The following is a 14,670-nucleotide window of genomic DNA, read 5'->3' as shown; positions in this document are numbered from 1 at the left end:
ACGATAGGTTAGGGACGATATACAGACGATAGGTTAGGGACGATATACAGACGATAGGTTAGGAACGATATACAGACGATAGGTTAGGAACGATATACAGACGATAGGTTAGGAACGATATACAGACGATAGGTTAGGGACGATATACTGACGATAGGTTAGGGACGAGATACTGACGATAGGTTAGGGACGATATACTGACGATAGGTTAGGGACGATATACTGACGATAGGTTAGGGACGATATACTGACGATAGGTTAGGGACGATATACTGACGATAGGTTAGGGACGATATACTGACGATAGGTTTGAGACGATATACAGACGATAGGTTAGGGACGATATACTGACGATAGGTTAGGGACGATATACTGACGATAGGTTTGAGACGATATAAACTCCCAAATCTCTTTAACTCAAGATTCCTGTAGCTTATTTCCTGCTACACAGTATTCATACATCAGCCATCTTCCACTGCATCCCATCCTGTATCCTTGCGTTTATTTGGTTTGAATTTCAACGTCCCAGTAACTCTGCAGCAAGGATGAGTCCAGAACCCATCTCCTGATGTACTACACCCTGGACAAGGTCGTCATTATCCTCCGTGGTGGTGGTGGTGTCACCGGTACATCCGGGAGCAATACACAAACCATCTGAGGAAGGGGCATGCAGGAGAAGCTGCTGCTGGTCAGGCGTTACGGAGTACAAGGTCCTGCGGTAACAGGGTCGGGTTACATGTCCGTCGCGAGGATGGCCACGTTGGTGTGGCCTGATGGGCCACAGCATCACGAAGATGGCCACGTTGGTGTGGCCTGCTGGGCCACAGCATCACGAGGATGGCCACGTTGGTGTGGCCTGATGGACCACACCAGGACCACTCCTCAAGGTTTCCTTCGATATCTATCGACGAATAATCTTTTCTTGATAATAATTCTGTTTATCTGCGGCAGAACACTGGATAAGGCAACAAAAATCGGATCACTTTCCAAAAACATCTGAGACCATCATCAGATATGGACGAGGATCCACAAATACCCATATCATTAATTTGATAAAACCATCACTCTTAACTTGAATCATTATAGACGGTGAGCGCTACGCGTCAGCTCTGTCATTGTGGCATAATCTCCTCGTGAGGTATGGCGGTTGATCTGGGCGGTAGGAATTTGATGCCTTATTTTCTTTGTATTATTGAAAAGATAACAAAACTCTTGTTACCTCAATTTCTTTGATCAACAAGATCATTTAGTCTTATGGTTCTGGCACGAGTCGATCTCTGCCAGACGGACGTGTGTGGTGGCGGCGGCGGTGGGATGAATGCTGTTGATTCTCTGCCTCATGAACGGCAGATGTCTGTGTGTGTGTGTGCGTGGCAACGTATTCCGTGGCCAGTGGCGAGGACAGGGCTTAAGGAGTGAGCGACTGAGCCTCTGTGACTACGTTACAAGTCGCTTCATAAAGGAACGGTTTACAAGGACAGGATAACACTGTATGAATTATTTAACACAAGCTGACCAACGATGACTGGATTATATAATAAGTTAGAAGTGAATGATTTACAGTAGGCCAAGTATCAATGATTTACAGTTGGCCAAGTATCAATGATTTACAGTAGGCCAAGTATCAAGGATTTACAGTAGGCCAAGTATCAATGATTTACAGTAGGCCAAGTATCAATGATTTACAGTTGGCCAAGTATCAATGATTTACAGTAGGCCAAGTATCAAGGATTTACAGTAGGCCAAGTATCAATGATTTACAGTAGGCCAAGTATCAATGATTTACAGTAGGCCAAGTATCAATGATCTACAGTAGGCCAAGTATCAAGGATCTTGGATGATACATCATTATGGAGGAAACGTAAACACATATGTTGTCATGTTTAGTATGAATCACCTCTGAATCCGCTCATTTTATAACGGTCATCTGGCTAGGTTTATACTTGTGGTGTGTGTGTGTGTGTGTGTGTGTGTGTTAGTAGTACGACCAATCATTATGAGTATCTATGTCTAATGATCCTATGAGTAGAACAATATATGAGTAGAATTCTTCTTGCACGATGGTAGATGAATCTACTGTAATTTCTCTTCGTTTTAAGTACAAAGGATTAGGTTCAAGTCCTTCTTGGATGACAGTTTTTTCGGCTGCTTGCAAGTGTAACATCCTTGAAAGCATAAGTGCTTGTTACATCCCTCTGGCTATCACCAGACCTTGCATGCTCCATCCTCTACATAGTGACTGTCTCATTCTTGATTTGATCTGTTTATTCTTATTGAACCTCCCTGGAGACGTCACTATGACGAGAGCAATTACATCATATCGTATGAATAACCGATAATATATATATATATATATATATACTAAAGCAAGGCTATAGATACTCATGGGAATTTGCCTCTCCAGTTAAAGATTATAAATAGACCAAATATGAACTACGTCAGCAAAGCAGCCGACCCACCTGCTACACTATGTGTTCAACTGATGTAAAATCGGTGCATTCAGGGATATAATTTTCTCTAACCATTGCTTGATAATGGTCAACCTAAATACCTGAAAAATAAGCTAACTTCTACCATTTTTTTTAAGTAGTTCTTATCTCAAATACTTTGTTAGAAAATCCAGTCACTGTTGCTCAACCTTTGTAAGAAAAAAAAAAGATAAAAAATAAGAGTTCGCTGAGTGTGTAAGCAGCGCAGTAATTCACTCAGTCCTGCCCAGTCCTTGTTAACATTATTTCCTCAATGTAACTTGTAATTTCCATCACAGAGCCACTGTCCCTCGACCTGTGGTGCACTTTGTACCCTAACTTGCGCCATGGTCCACGGGACGGGTTGGAGCGTACGATGAATTCGCGGCTCTTGAGGGAAAAATCAATAACGAACATTGCTCTTCCCACTGGAGCTGCCAGCGGCCACACAGCAATCATGAGACGTAGTGACCTGCCGACTATGACGAGGTCTGGCTGATGACGGAGGTGGTCATCTCTCGAGAACAGGAGAGGAAGAGGCAACAAACCTTACCTCTAGTGAGTGGGTCACAGGTCACACTGGGGAAACCTGGCAAGTCGGATGACCTTAAGCTGTTTGTGTAATATATATATATATATATATATATATATATATATATATATATATATATATATATATCATTTATTACTATTTGTCGGTCTCCCGAGTTAGCGAGGCAGCGCAAGGAAACGGACGAAAGAATGGCTCAACCCACCCACATACACATGTATTTACATAGACGCCCACACACGCACATATACATACCTGTACCTTTCAACGTATACATACATATACATACACAGATATATACATATGTACACATATTCATACATGCTGCCTTCATCCATTCTCGCCGCCACACATGAACTAACACTCCCTCCCCCCGCGTGCGCGCAAGGTAACTCTAGGAAAGGACAGCAAAGGCCATATATATATATATATATATATATATATATATATATATATATATATATATATATATATATATATATATATATATGTATATATATATATATATATATATATATATATATATATATATATATATATATATATATATATATATATATATAAAACATTCACTAGCTTTCTTGTTTTTTCAGTTTTTCTCCCCACAAGTTTTGTTTCATCAGATATACTGTGAATTAAATGTCCTACATTCATTGTATCTTTATGTTTGAAACACATGATACATTTCGGGCTCACGAACACTGCCCACCTTCAGTCAAACATTATAAATGATACGAGACAAAATGAATAGCAAAACAGGAATGAATCACAATTTGAAGATTACAAATGAGAGCGAAGAGATCGAGGACATAATGGTGATCGCTGGACCGTGTACCCTCGGAGTTCATGCGTGGTAGTGCGACTGGGAGGGATCACAAACTCGTTGGATCAACGGTTGGGGATTCTGTCTGATACACCACATTATAAAAATCAATACAGTAATGAATCACCTTTGTATTGTTCCAAATGAACTCGCTGACGTAGACAATATGTTGACTGGCGTACCGTGTTTCCTCGGAACTGTGACTCTGCAATTAGTCTCTGCTGCAATAGAAAAAATATAATAAAATAAAATCTACCTCCAACAGACTTTCTATGGTGCAGAGACCTCAGACACACCCCCTAACTGCTGATCCCTTTTTAACCCCTGCCCACCACACTACCACTTATGAACTCCGAGGGAACACGGTCCAGCGATCATATTTTTACGTCCCCGCTCTCATTTGTAATACTTCATAATTTTATTCATTAATATTTTGTTGTTTATATTGTGTTGTATCATTTATGAGCAATCTCACAGGAGATGGGCAGTGTTCATTTGCCCAAAACATCAAACGTATTTCAAGAATAAAGTGAAGGTGAAATCATCTGGCAAACTATCACAGGTGTAGAGAGGGAATCTGCTAAACATATCAACTTTGTCGTAGACAATTTCCTCTACACCAAACCGTGACCAAGCCGACGAGGGAAGCTAATATACTTGACTTAGTTCTTGCATGCCCGGAGTTCTTAGTAACTAACACCCGTGTTGGAGAACATCTAGACAACTGTGACCACAACTTGGTTAGGTTCGACCTTAATATCAAAATCGACTCCTCGATAACCTGTATTATTTTCCCTAACTTTAAAAGTGCTGACTTTAACGGGCTGCACGACGCATCACAGTCTCACCCTTGCTGGTTCATGCCCAGAGGAATTATGGGCCAGTTTTCAGCGTCAGATTATGCACCAACAACACACATTCATTACCACACACGACAGTAAGAATAATACCAACAAGAAGCTCGATTGGTACTCCCAAGATACGGCGCAGAAATACACTGTATAAGCTGAAGAAACGAGACAATGACCCAAATATTGCAACGCAATATAACACAATCAGAAGAAACGTGAAAAGACTTGTCAAAAAAGCCAAGAGAGAGTACGAAGTGAGTATTGCAAGAGATATTTCCAGAGATCCTAAAATTTTTGTAGATATATCAAGAATAAGAAACGTATACGGGTTGGGTCAGGAACCTTAGTAAACCAGGATGGGGAACCCATAGTGCATGATAACAGCGTAGCCACAACCATGGACAAGTTTTTTTTTTCAGTTCTGTTTTTACACTAGAAAGGTGCGACACGAATGCTAAAACAATGAAAAACAGCAATCATACGATACCAGAATTGACCGTCACAGTTGAAGAAGTACGAACACAGGTACATAAGCTGAAGATTAATACAAGTTCAGTTCCTGATCATTTCTATCCACGAGTAAGTAAAAACGTTAAACATGAAATTGCTAAGCCGTTAACCTACATCATCTGTAACTCTCTCCAGGATGGAATGGTTCCACAGGACTGGAGACTAGCAGACGTCACTCCTATATACAAAAAAGAAACCCGCGAACTGCCTAGTAATTACCGTCCTCTTAGCCTTACATCAGTTACATGTAAACTTCTGGAGTCGATTATTACGAGATAAAACTGTAGCCTAACTGGACCAACACAACCTGATCAATAATACACAGCATGGGTATAGAAGATGCAGCTCATGCCTCACTAACCTCCTTGAATTCTATCATGAATTATTCAATACCCACGACAAGACAAAAGCAATACATATTGTACTTCTGGGATACCAGAAGAATTCGACAAAGTCCCCCACGTTAAACTGATGCCTAAATTTCAAGCCTTGGATTACTAGTTGCGTGGAAAACTAGATAAAAATCTGGTTACGTGATAAGAAGCAGAGAGTCATAATGAATGGTGTACCATCACCGTGGTCACCCGTTACTTGTGGAGTCCCCCAGGGATCCGTACTTGGGCCTATACTTTTCATCATCCATATCAGAGATAGTGACACAGGGCTAAATATCTTTGTGTCCAAATTTGAAGACGACACGAAGATCGGCAGTGCCATCGTAAATGAAGAAGATAAGCTAAGATTAGAAGAGGATCTATATAAACTCGCTGAATGGTCTAAAAAAAAAAAGGTCAAATGCCATTTAACGTCAATAAATGTCAGTTGATAAGAAGTAGGAAACCTAAGCAAAAAATTCGATTATGAACTGGTGGGCTACAAGATAAAGGACACATTCAATGTGAGAGATCTCTCGGGGTCACTGTCTCCAGTAACTTCAAATTCTCTAAGCAATGCAATGAAACTCCAAAGAAAGGAAATAGAATATTAGGATTTATAAACAGAAACTTAGAAACACAAAAGCAAGGATGTGATATTGCCGCAATACCTAAGTCTAACTCAGAACACATCTCCAATATGCAGTGGAGTTTTCAGCCCCCAACTGAAGCAAGGATATTCTTAAACTGGAAGTAGTGCAGAGAAGAGCAACTAAATTGATTCTTTCCTTGTTTACCAAACCATATGAGGAGAGACTGAATGAAATAAAGGATTCAACAACATCGATACTGAACATTTCTTTCCAGCGTTACCAATAAGAGGACTTTCCAGCGTTACCAATAAGATGAAATGGACCCAAACTTAAGAGTGAACCTGGACTCCACGAAATATTTCTTTACCAACAACATTATAAATGAGCTCCCAGAAAGTGTTGGTCAGAGCACCACTCTTAATATCTCACAAATTACGCTTGATTATCATTTGTCTCTCTCCGGTGTTGAATAATTCATTTAGTGAGTCATCATTACGTAGTGGTATGTAATGCTACCTATGATTCACATATCTCACCCTGGCAATGCTGCGGTAACATACCAACATTGATGAACCCACGTCACCTGCTCTGAGAACATACCAACATTGATGAACCCACGTCACCTGCTCTGAGAACATACCAACATTGATGAACCCACGTCACCTGCTCTGAGAGAGTTAACTGACAATTACTGTATCAAGACATGGTAAGTCGAGAGGCTGGGGAGCTCAAGATTATCCTTACTATTGTCTATATAACAAACAGTGAAGGGATGCACGTCACTGGTGATGACATGCATGACATATTCATGTTCATTCTATCTTATGATTTTCCTATAAACATTTCTTTCAGCCATATTCATCCTGCAAGATATTTTTTCTACCTATTTTCTATCCGGCTAAATCTGCTCATCCTTCATGTCTGGTGAACAAACCGACTCGTTGAGCCTCCCTCTCTCTCTCCTCAGCTCACCTCTGTACCTTGCCTATATTCTACTCTGGAGTCCATATGCATGGTTTCTGACCTCACCTCTAGTGTGTGTGTGTGTGTGTGTGTGTGTGCGTGTGTGTGTGTGTGTGTGTGTGTGTGTGTGTGTGTGTGTGTTGGTCTGAGCTGCGTGCGGACCACAGGTGTGAGGTCATGGGTGAGGAAAGATGGTAATCAGTTGAACGACCTTCACTTACTTCCTTATGCCCTTCACCTGCTTCTGGCCACCCATGCTTCCCTCTGGCCATCCATGCTTCCCTCTAGCCACCCATGCTCGACTCTAGCCATCCATGCTCCACTCTAGCCACCCATGCTCCACTCTGGCCACCCAAGCTCCCCTCTGGCCACCCATGCTCCACTCAAGCCACCTATGCTCCACTCTAGCCACCCATGTTCCACTCTAGCCAACCATGCTCCCCTCTGGCCACCAATGCTCCACTCTAGCCACCCAAGCTCCCCTCTGGCCACCCATGCTCCACTCTAGCCACCTATGCTCCACTCAAGCCACCTAAGCTCCCCTCTGGCCACCCATGCTCCACTCTAGCCACCTATGCTCCACGCTAGCCACCCATGTTCCACTCTAGCCAACCGTACTCTCCTCTGGCCACCAATGCTCCACTTAAGCCACCCAAGGTCCCCTCTGGCCATCCATGCTCCACTCTAGCCACCCATGCTCCACTCTGGCCACCTAAGCTCCTCCGGCCACCCATGCTCCACTCTGGCCGACGTTACAAAGTCGTATCTCAAGCCCGCTGAACATGATGGCACAAACCACGGGTATGATGGCCTGATCTTTGACGTGACTCTAATGAGTCACAGGTCAAACGTTAAGCTGTCATAGTCATACCGTCGTGATCATGGGTCGCACCGTCGTGATCATGGGTCGTACCGTCGTGCTCATGGGTTGTAACGACGTGATCATGGGTCGTACCGACGTGATCATGGGTTGTATCGACGTGATCATGGGTCGTACCTTCGTTATCATGGGTCGTACCGTCGTGATCATGGGTCGTACCGACGTGCTCATGGGTCGTACCGACGTGCTCATGAGTCGTACCGACGTGATCATGGGTCGTACATTCGTTATCATAGGTCGTACCGACGTGCTCATGGGTCGTACCGACGTGCTCATGAGTCGTACCGACGTGATCATGGGTCGTACATTCGTTATCATAGGTCGTACCGACGTGCTCATGGGTCGTACCGAGGTGCTCATGGGTCGTACCGACGTGATCATGGGTCGTACATTCGTTATCATGGGTCGTACATTCGTTATCATGGGTCGTACCGTCGTGATCATGGGTCGTACATTCGTTATCATAGGTCGTACCATCGTGAGCAAGACCTGCTGATGATGAAATCCTTATTTACTCAGCTTTCTCCGCGAGACAAACCCGACGTAGAGAAATCATCATAGGTAGAGGAAGCCCCGGGCAGGCGTGAGTCATGAAGGCCCTCAGTGCGCAGTAGTGGGTAGAGCGCGAGGGACGCGGGGTGGGGGAACCTGGTGGATTACGTGACAGCCAGCAAGGAGCCACGAACTCTCTAGAAAGGAAGGTGTTATCACGAGGTAAATCCCCCCCTCTCTCCCCCTCTCTCTCTCTCTCGTGGCTCGTGAAAAGCTGACATAACCCTTGCCTCGCCCCCTGCCTCAGCCACTCACACCAGAGCCTCCTCTGTCGCAACGCTTACGTCACGCCTCCGAGCTAGCCTTTCACGTCCATGCATTCCCGACACTCCCGCCGGCTTAACCACTCACAGCATGCCACGTCGTCGGTGCTGGACGCCCTCCCATCCAAATGTTACCATTCCGTTACTTTAAGGACTCACACCTGATAAAGTATCGATAACAAAATCCGATAATTTCACTCGCGATTTCTTGTGGTATCTGTTATGATAACATTATACTTGTGAGCAGAAATAGTAACTTTACATAGAAAGACATTATTTCTCAAAGCTTTGTGGCATATGAAATATTCTACTACATAGATAATAAACCTTACTTCAAGTTATCTCTGCGTGAAACATGAATCACTAGGCAAACTTACACAAACTGTCTTTAAGAAAAAGCTTTCGATGTTAGATATATGAGGCGAAGATTTATATTCTTATTATCTAACACTATCTGGCAACTATCGCCCAGCCGGAGCAACACTTGCCGAGTGAACCATAATTACATCTTATGTTATGATGTTCTGTGACAACGATATACTGTATATTCTCCTTGTTATCAGTCACTTTCTTAGTCTCACTACCATCTACATACAGTTAATAATTCCCGACATGCAAGACAGAGTGAGTATGCTTGGGAAAAGCTCATTTCCCTTGTGTGTGTGCGTGTGTGTGTGTGGGAAAAGTACAGTGTTTCCGTTAACAAGACACTTACATCTCAAAGCACGATAGTCTAAGGCACAGGGAAAACCCCAACACATAGTGTACAGATTCATTCGTGCTTGAGTTTTAACATACGACGTACATCCATTTTCCCAACTGCCCAGAAAACAGCGGAAAAGGTATATGTCGGTTATTTCTTAGAAAACGGGGGGCGAGAGTGGCATTGATTACTACAAACTTGGTAATACATGAAAATCATACATAAATTTATGTTTAGCTGACTTGAAGTAGTGAGTATCATGCTGTAGTAAAGTTCTTTACGTCATTCTGGCCACATACGTCACACAGCATACTGAGCATACACGTCGGTGAAGAGCATGGCCACATTCGTCATACAGCAGTCTGGCCACAAATACGTCATACAGCAGCCTGGCCACACACACGTCATACAGCAGTCTGGCCCCCCCCCCACACACACACATCATACAGCAGTCTAGCCACACACACACACACACACACACACACACATCATACAGCAGTCTAGCCACACACACACACACACACACACACACGTCACACAGCAGTCTGCCCACACACACACACACACACACACACACACACACATCATACAGCAGTCTAGCCACACACACACACACACACACACACACACACACACACACACATCATACAGCAGTCTAGCCACACACACACACACACACACACACACACACACACACACACACACACACACACACATCATACAGCAGTCTAGCCACACACACACACACATCATACAGCAGTCTAGCCACACACACACACACACATCATACAGCAGTCTGCCCACACACACACACACACACACACACACACACACACACACACACATCATACAGCAGTCTAGCCACACACACACACACACACACACACACACACACACACACACACAGGTCACACAGCAGTCTAGCCACACATACGTTACAAAGCAGTTTGGCCACACACACGTCATACAACAGTTTGGCCACACGTCATACAGCAGTCTGGCCACACGTCACTCACTACCTTCTCATGTCTTTTCCAGTACCTATGACCTGCCACACTTCAAAAGACAAGTCTTTCTCAAAAAATTCGTAAATACTTTCCCTTGTCTTTACTTAGTTTCATAATTCTCTCTATATTTCAATTAGGGTGTGGCCTTGACGTGGACATTTACCGGTGACTGGAGCTTTCATCATAGAAAAAAAAGGGCCTCCAGTTAGCTACTCATGTTACCCTCTCACCTCACCTTCCAACCCAAAAAACTGGCGAACGTTACGTGAGGTTCTCATGTCACACCAGAAGTCTGACTCACTGCCCACGTAACAGCGGATCTTCCACCTCACCTTCCCGTCACACACACACACACACACACACACACACACACACACACACACACATACACACATCTGTTCACCTGGACAGACCTCTCACCACTCAGGTGCCACACAGCTTTCTACTACTACTTTACTGTCTCGTCTCCACCACAACGAAGACGACGAGCGCAGATAACCTCGTCGTGGACCATGAGGTTATCTCTCTCCTTCCCAAGGGCTGCCATGTACACTGTAATACTGACAAGTTATTGACATTTTTCTATACATGTTAACTGAGACGGCACAACACGAGGAACTGATCCTATGATCAAGGCCATCTTATCAAAGCTATATACACACACACCCATGCCTAAGCCAGGTACTCATTTTACTGACCACCGCTTTCGGAGGATGAACAGCAAGGTTGACTGTGGACTTGATGTCATTGCCGTGTGTCGGGCACAGTACTGACTCCAGCCTCACCCACCACCTCACCCACCATTCGTTATCAGCCTTGATCTGAGCTCAACATTCTTCATGCAATGAAACAAAGAAAACAAATAGAACACAATCAACAAAAAAGGAAAAATATAATCTTGGTATTTAGAGCAGGACGCTACGACCTTGAAGGATGACAGGACGACCCTTCATCATGATGGCGTATACGACCCTGTGTATGATGGCGTATACGACCATGTGTATGATGGAGTGTACGACCCTGTGTATGATGATGTATACGACCCTGTGTATGATGGTGTATACGACCCTGTATATGATGGCGTGTATACGACCCTATAGTATGATGGCGTGTATACGACCCTATAGTATGATGGCGTGTATACGACCCTATAGTATGATGGCGTGTACAACCCTATAGTATGATGGCGTGTATACGACCCTGTAGTATGATGGCGTGTGTACGACCCTTCATTACGATGACATGAGTCGTTGAGGGTAAGGTCGTGGGTCAAGCTACTATATGCAAGTCGAGCTTACAAGTTCAAAAGAAATCTTCTTAAAAGGCATGAGACGGAGAGCTGGCTCAGCCGGGGTCTCACGCCAACTTACTGATGTGGACAAAGGAATATCTGAGGGAAAGAAGTGCCAAAGTCTTGATCGAAGAATAGCACTCGAGTAATATGTGTTTGAACATTGGTACAACAAGGTGGGGTCCTGGGCCCTATAGTCTACAGTATCTTGATGAATGTTATTGACAAAAATTTAAATCCCTCAATGGCCACATGTGTAGTTAAAACAAGCGTGGTCTTAGAATTATCTTCAACACCTGAAGAAAGTGTTCAAATATCTTTCGGTTGGTTGATGTAGCTTAACTCTGAGGGCCTTAACGACCCCGGCAGTTAATAAGCGTAAAGCCCAAACCACCAGCCAACCAACACAAGTTGGTTATGTAAATACTTGATCTCCAGGTCATAACACATGAGGGAACTGTCCTGTCTCTACCCGCGACATGACACAGGAGAGACAGAAGGCAATTAACAACTACAAGGAGGGTTATGGCTTGCAATGGTGGCAATGCATCGCTCCCCGGGTTACTCTCGACATACAGAGCGCACACGTGGTGTTGTTGACTATACAGCTCCTACATGTAGAGCACCAGATAATAACCTGGTGTTGTAATCGTTACTGACGAGAGACAAGGGTCGTCTCAGCGGCGGCGTAACAGATGAGGGTCACAGAGCTGAGCGTCTCAATAACTGTGGTGCTGAGGGATCGGTGCGTCACGCTCACCTCAAGAAGTTTGAACAACACAGCGGACGACTGCCTCCCTCCCTGCCTGCCTGCCCCCTGGTGAGGAAAACCTTCATAACGCACTGTGGGGCATCAGTCATGTGGGCAGCACTGGACACTTCTAGTGCGGACAAGTTGACCCACAGAACGTGGTCTTCTGTCCAGCAAATGAGCTTTCCCCTCACGCGAAAATATGACAAAAGAAAAAGCCTCGTGATCAATGAGCCTTTTACATCCTGTCGAAGGCTAGCAGGCAGCAGCAGCCACTGACGTCGTAATATGAACAGTGATCTAAAAACCAGTTCTGAGCTGGCATTTTTTTTTTTTTCATTAACGTTGAGGAAATTAACGATCAAATCATTAGTTCATATATGAAGTCGTGACGGTTTAAAGAATAATGATGACCACATCCCCATTATATATATATATATATATATATATATATATATATATATATATATATATATATATATATATATATATATACCCTAGCCTGAGCCAGATACCCATTTCATCGACCAACCCCTAAGGATGGATGAACAGGTGGGCTGACTGTGGACCGACTGCCGTAACCGAACCTCCGCGCTCGACCCAGGGGGTTAGTGGAGAAAAAACAGTGTCCACGTCTTCCCTACGTGTCGTAAAAGTCGACTTAGAGGGGCGGGAGAGGGTGGCTGGAAATCCTCCCCTCCTGTATGGAGAAAGTAATAAGATCAACAGATTACATGATGCTGTACCTGCTAGACTAAGGCTAGGCTACAGGTACTATTGGCGCTTTGGCCTAACTGGAGATGTTGAATACGGGAATTGTAAAGTTTGTGGTCAAAGATTTGGACACAAACAAGAACACTATGTCTTAGAATGTGAAAAAAAAAAAAAAAAATTGAGCCTTTTAGGGATAGATCTAAACAAACCCTGTAAGAAATTCTGATAGTGGAAATGTCGATGGTGGAAGATTGGAGACGCGAATCATGGAAGTAATTGATGAAGAAATAACTGCCATTGGAACTCTGGTATGACTGGCGTAGGACATAGACGGTACCAGCGTTGGCACACTCACTCCAAGACTGGCGTAGTGAGGTCTCGCAGCGTGTCGCTGGTGCGAGACGAAGATCCTCCAAGCTCGAAGGCGAAAACGAACATCCATTGTTATCCTGTCCAGGTCCAGGAACTGGAGGAACGATTGGTTTTTTGAAAAAAAAATGGGAATATGTGCCTCCATCCTGGAAGAGTAGCTATTGCCACTCGTTCAGGAGAGACAGAAGCATCGCCCGAGGACACACGGTTATCTTCCTAACATAACAACAATCATCGTTCTTCACGTCTATGATTTATTGCATTAATTTCATTATCAATAAATGTCATATAACACCATGACCTGCAACCCACACTCGAATGTATACAGAAAACATACGGGACGACGGAATGCTGCCTTGAGGTCCTGTGTACGTTTACATGTGAAGACAATAACCTTCGCCCGCATGAGGTCATGTTCCACACACTTGAACTACTTCACCACCACCATCACCACCACCATCACCATCATCACCACCATCACCACCACCATCACCACCACCATCACCACCACCACTACCACCATCACCATCACCACCACCACGCAACGCTCGAGGGTGTGAGAACAGCCCTTCAGCAAGAGTATATGGCTCCTGGGTACAAGGACCTGCTCTTTAACCTCGTAGTCAGGTGGTGGCACAAGGGTCGTTGTTCTGTCTTGCTTCTGGCTTGAGACAGAGGGCGACAATGATGTTACCTTCCCGCAGGTAGACTATGGTATTTAGCGAACCTGCCAAGGGTAGATAGATGGTTGCTGGACCGGAACCTCCAACGTAAAGGACATTTTTCCCGTGAAAAGTTTGACTTTGTGGAAAGGACGCGAGGCTTCCGATGATGGCATCACTGCCCCAGCACCCACGCCCCCTGGTGAAGCCAGTCTTCGTCATGTCCAGTGGAGGGAATTCCATCATGACGCAACTCTCCCCCGACTCCTCTACATTTCGTCACCCGAGTAAAACGACGATGCAGGCGTGTGTTGTGTTCGTTAATGACGGGGACGGAGGCTGC

At 44.3% G+C, this 14,670-nt stretch overlaps 1 protein-coding gene across 3 annotated transcripts in view; it reads right to left on the bottom strand.

Moving 5' to 3' along the window:
* The window catches only part of LOC139748987 (solute carrier family 2, facilitated glucose transporter member 1-like), a 495,836-nt gene that overhangs the window by 32,168 nt on the left and 448,998 nt on the right, over positions 1–14,670 (bottom strand). The gene's annotated exons all lie outside the window — the stretch shown is intronic.

The sequence above is a fragment of the Panulirus ornatus genome, chromosome 1 (genome assembly GCF_036320965.1).
Source record: "Panulirus ornatus isolate Po-2019 chromosome 1, ASM3632096v1, whole genome shotgun sequence".
NCBI lineage: Eukaryota > Metazoa > Arthropoda > Malacostraca > Decapoda > Palinuridae > Panulirus > Panulirus ornatus.
Note: the sequence above shows the minus strand (reverse complement) of the source record. Positions and strands in the feature narration are given on the sequence as shown.